Below are 5,945 nucleotides of genomic sequence, written 5' to 3'. Positions count from 1 at the left end.
TTGTTTCGTCTGCGTTGCAACTCTTACTTCCACTTATTCATGCTCGTGGGTTTCCACTTTGAGGCTAGGCCATGCAAAACATTTCCCTTTGTTAAATTTGATTACTTGTGCTACTTAACAGAGCCAAAAGACATAGTGGATTTTAAATCAAATCTCATATATGGAAATATAAGTTAACTAAAGTACACAAAATCATGCATGATTGAAGACCATTCTCAGCTCATGAATCCGAGCTACGGTTTGAGAGTTACTGGCAAACCAAAAAAATTTAGCGATATCATGTCTCTAGAACTAGCAACTAGGTCCCCAAGCTCATAATGATACGTTTTCTGTACAGTACCCATTTATGCAATCAAAATGAGATTTTAAAAATTTTATAACTTTAGAAAATAGTGAGAGCGGTTGTTTTTCATCCAGTTATATTTTTGGACTTTGCATGATAGACATGCAAATGATGATGATTTTCTTGAAGTTTTTTATATAAAGAGAGTTTTTAGACAAATAGTGACCATGATGTGTTGTGTTTCTTGTGATCCTTTTCACCGAAAAAACTAATCTATGCAATAAATTTTTAATGAGAAAAGTATCATTTTAACACCTTTGCCACACACCCTTTCTTAGAAAAATAATATATATCATATTAAGTATATTGGAAGAATGGATGCTCAAATCACATATCCCTTTTGAAGGATTATTCCAAATGTGCCTACATGATGTTTACAATAGTTTCTTTTAAGAAAGAAGTGTCTTTTTATAGCTTTAAAACAAGTGAACCGAGCTTGAAGGTTTTGGGTTGAAAAATGTAGCCTCTAGCGAAGAATAAATAATGAATCGATTAAAGAGATTAGTTTGCTTGATAATACAAGTCAATTAGCATTCAATAATTTATTGATGGCACTAATATTTTATTGCTTAATTATATTTAATTCATAATTCATATCTAAAACTATTTGATTTTTAAAAAATTAAGGCATCTTGATCTTGTGGTAGTTAGATTAAAATGGGAGTAAAGATCTAATATTAGAGATGTGGACTTACTTGACATCTTTAATCTTACAAAAAGGATGGCTATTAAGAGCCTTTAAAATCTAGGTGAAGATAGTGGAGTGTTCTTTCAATCAAGAATGTTTATATCTTCAAGATATTTCATTGTCCTATTTGGAAAAACCACCTCCTCTCTACCATTTTATTTCATGAAGTCTTTTTGAAGACAATATCCTCATGAAATTCATATGGACTTTCTGGATTTGCATCAAAAACCTCACCACTTGGAGAAGGTCCCTCTTAAGAGGATGCAATAATCCTTTTAATGTTTTAGTGTAGTTCTTATTGTTGGAAAGATTGATGTGTCCTTGGGTCAAATTAAACAGAAGCCTACTTACTTTAATAAAAGAGGTAGAGTACATAAAATTTTAAAGAAAATATATGGAAATCTTGCAAGTAGATCCAAGCTCAATTTAATCTATCTCAATGTGACAGACCATTAATTCATAGTAGAATCCAATATTTCTCAAAGGGAGTCCTTTCTCTCTTAAAGTCTACAAGTGGATCTACCAAAACAGACTTCTCTCCATCTCCCCTCTCTCGAAAAATCTAGGGCTTAAAATTTAGATCCAAAAGAGAGAGACGAGTTTCAAAACATCTAAGTAAAAGCAATTCTAGAGAAAAAAAATAAAGCTATAGCCTTCTTTGGCTAATTCTTCATCATGTTGTGTGGACAAGGCTTAATGAATCACTCCATGGGAATTGAAGAAAGCATTTATACAGATAAATGGAAACTATTTAACAACTTTTTTTCACTTGCCCTTCCAATAAAAGTATTTGGGACTTTGTGTATAAACTAATTCAACCTATTTATGTCTATAGGTTGTCTTGAAATGAAGTGATAGTGAGAGAGCATCAATCACCTAAAACATTATAAGAGCAAAAGCAATATGGACTATATGGTTACTAAAAATAAAAGATTGTTTTAGAATCTTAGAATTTATCCTTTTCTTCCAATTAGAATCTCTTGTTTTTAATAAGTGTGAATCATCTTCAAAGTAAAGAGTCTGAAATAAACAAGAACTTGAAGTTGCTGTGGAACAGAGCCTTAGAAGAACTCGGCTCCTTATGTGATTTAGTGGTAAACATAATGAAAGAAATACAAGAAACTGCTACCAATAAACTCCATGACTTGCACCACTATCAAAACAACATGTTAGCTACATTTCCTCTTTTCCATTTATGCTCACTACTCTTTGGTGAATAACAAGATAGATTAGCTTTTATGTAGTCTTGATGCTTATGTGCTTCTACTTTTTTTTAAAAAACAATAAGGTGATGGCTCTCTATCCACACTCTTTTTGTTGGCATGTCCGCGCATGAAATACCAGATTTCGCGTGACTGCTGCTAATGCGCTCTGACATCAAAAGGCTCGGAAGAGTACTCAAGAGACAGGCGTAGACTTGGTTCCACACGAGTAGAAACAGGTTTGCAATTTATGATTTGGAACCGTTCTAAGAGCTGCTGAATGTATCTTCTCCAAGATAACATGAAGCCCCCCTAATTGGTATAAAATGGATACCCAAATAGTAATGCAATCGTCCCATGTCGGAAACATCAAATGAGGAGCCCAAAGCCTACCAGGCACAAAGCCAACCCATGTTGAGCTCAGACAATTAGGCTATCCCCCCTGTTGGCAAGTTTTCTTTACTTTTACTTTGCATTCTTCTCTTTGTTTTCATTTTGTACAAGCTCACTTAGAGATGGTGATAATCTTGAGGGAAGCTATTTGAATGTGCAAGCTCACACCATCTCTCTTCTACCAAGAGTAGTACCTTTCTAAAAGGAATAATGGTCTAAATCTTGACGGCAATGCGATGATGTTACTGCAAGTTGATGCATAAATGTATATGTGTACTTGGATGCTACATACAACACATACATAAAATGTATGAGTACTTGGACATAGTATAAACATATAGTTGGTGGAGATTGTCACATGTGTAGCTTTTATAGAGATGATTTCTCTTAACCAAAGCACCAGGTAGGCATAGTTAACTGAATACTGGTTTGGTTTGGAACATAGAGCCATGATTACGGTTAGTTTATCATTGAGCCCCAAAGCAAAGCCAAATGTATCAATTGTATGCTATAAAAAACTACAGAAATCCAATAGCCCACCAAATGAGCCTGCAGCAGGATTATTTATTAGGGTTAAACTTCCCATTGCATGATAATCAACCTGCCATTAGGGTAAAAAGCCTGCTATGTTGAATCAAAAGTTCAAACATAATACTCGTATTGTTTGCCATCATTGAGTAGAGTTACCCTTCCAGTTTGCTATTTTAATGATCTTAATCTATGACATAAGAAGAAACCTGATACATCTTCAGAAGCTCGGAAGCTTCACTAAACCACGCACGCGGTTTTGCAAAGGATTTGGATCTCCTTTTCTACCTTGGCCTCCATGCATTGAATGGTCTGTATGCGGTGCAAGTAGAAGAAGCAATGGTAAAGAGGGAAGGGATAGAACTTTGAAAAGTATGGGTAAAATTTTGTTTTGTTTTGTTTTTGAGTTTTCTTTTGGTAAAATTTTGTTTTGTTTTGTTTATGTGTCTTTTGGTTGGTGTGCAAGAGAGAGGGGAGAGGTACTGAAATTAGAATGACACCTCTATCCACTATGGGAGTGGATGGAGATGGGTGGGTAGATTCAAATCAAACCCCCAACACCTCTAAATTACATCTCCATCCACTATGGGACTGGGTAGATTCAAACCCAACACCTCCACTTTGGGAGGCGCGGATGTTATCCACGGTTACAATCCGAGAGGTAGAAGTTGAGAGGATAAATCATGCTACCGCTAATTTATATTGTGAAAATACATCTTCATTAGCCACTCAACATGCATTCAAGAAAGGCATGTAGGTTAACACATGGTAGAAAGGCATGTAGGTTGTACCCACCATGTGTCAAAAACCCAAAAACAAAAAAAAATCCAATGTAGGTAACCAACTCCTAACAATAGTTATTGTAAGTTAAGAGAGAGTCTACGTGTTCCTTTAGTTAGTAATCAAGGGGAATTTTTCATATATAGGTACACACATTAAAAACGTGTTTAGTGGGATAAGTTACAATATACTGCCAGTGACATTTTATAGTAATATGTCTATTGAAAATTTGAGGGTTCAATACTCGTTACTAAGTATTCAAAAGATTTTAGTACAAGTGGGTGTGTGTGTGTGTGTGTGTGTGTGTGTGTGTGTGTGCGCGTGCGCACACACGCATGTGCACGGGAGAGAGAGAGAGAGAGAGAGAGAGAGAGAGAGAGAGAGAGAGAGGTTGGGAAAGGGGCAGAGTGAACACATGGGAGTGCAAGGAACGGATTCTAAAGGTTAAGAAGTCGCCTCAACAAAGAGAGAGAGAGAGAGAGAGAGAGAGAGAGAGAGAGAGAGAGAGAGAGAGAGAGAGAGAGAGAGAAGTTGGGAGGGAACATAGGAAAGATAGGAGAGTGCAAGAAATCAATTTTAAAGGTAAAAAATTCACGTTAAAGATGAGAGAGACACAAAGAGAAGTTACAAGTGGAAGAAAGTGAGAAAGTATGTGATCCATTTCCCATCATCATTTTTAAGTAAAAATTTATTTACAAAATATGATGCTAAAATTTCTTTACTTTAAAAAGGGAGGCTAAAAAAAGGGATTCTTGATACGTTTAAATTTTCATTTACAATGAATGGTTTTTAATTCTAATCTTGCATTTGAATTGGAACGTTGAACAAACTATAGGTGTGATAAGTGGTGTGATACTCATTTGGTTTAATTGGGGATGCCTACTTAGATTGTGTGTATACCATGCTAGTTAACAGGTATCATGGGTGATGTCATAGTAAATACTTGTGAAACTAATATTCTTGGTATTTATTCTTGTTGCACCATGCTAATGATTAGGAAGATTGCACCCAATGCTAGCGGGTCACTCATGTTTGGAGATCGTACTCCAATGCTTGTCTTGTGATTTTTCTCGTCTTGTGTTAATTTCAAGCTTGATCCATGGCTATGCCTAGGGTGATTTTCACCCTAGGCATAAAAAATCACCCATGGATCAAGCTTGAAATTAACACAAGAAAAGCATTGGGTATAATCTCTCCCGCAAGGTGACTGTCTCCATCTCCCTCACATGGTATTTAAATATTATATTACCCAATGTAATACTTGGAGCCGATAATAACTTGAACATCTAAAATTGGGTCTTAATATATAAACTTTAACCACATTCTTAGCAATTGCATTGAAGCTTTGCACACACACACACACACAAAAATGTGTCCGTGCACATGTGAATTACATATTCGACAGCCGACCAATATGTACAAAGCCAAAATGGGACATGGAATTCGCCAATCCTCAGCTAAATCTCTATCAATAACTTCCATCTTGCTCACATTTTCTCATCAAGACCTTCCAAGTGCATTACTTCTAATAATTAATTGAAATGCCCCTTTTCAGCGCCTAATTGTCTTGCCTCCGCCACTTGCTGCCTGTGCAGCGCTGCATACCTATCGTTTGCCACCTCCTCCCTTTCCTCTTGTTCATAGAACCTTCATTTCTTTCTATTATCTTTTGGGTGCAACTATGTGTGTGTGTGTGTGTGCCCCCATCTTCTAACCCTTCCTATGCCATCTATACAAACTCACAAGGGGAAGAATGTCAATCGTTCCCAGCTTGCAAGTCTGGATAAAGGAAATAAAGCAAAAGTTACCTCCAGACTCCCAAAAAAACAATAGCTCTTAGACAGAGACCTCTGGTCTCTCGTAACTGGATAGAGGGAGCTTCCACTTTTGCTTCGCCTACCCCTGTGCCTAACACTTTAGGCAATATTACAGGAGTAGGAAGGATGTGGGTTGCGATTGTGAGAAGTGATTACACATGATGCAGAGAATTCCATGCACAGAAATATGGTTG

Source organism: Cibotium barometz, chromosome 52 (assembly GCF_041138505.1).
Source record: "Cibotium barometz isolate CiBa-2024 chromosome 52, ASM4113850v1, whole genome shotgun sequence".
NCBI classification, from domain to species: Eukaryota; Viridiplantae; Streptophyta; class Polypodiopsida; order Cyatheales; family Cibotiaceae; genus Cibotium; species Cibotium barometz.
Note: the sequence above shows the minus strand (reverse complement) of the source record.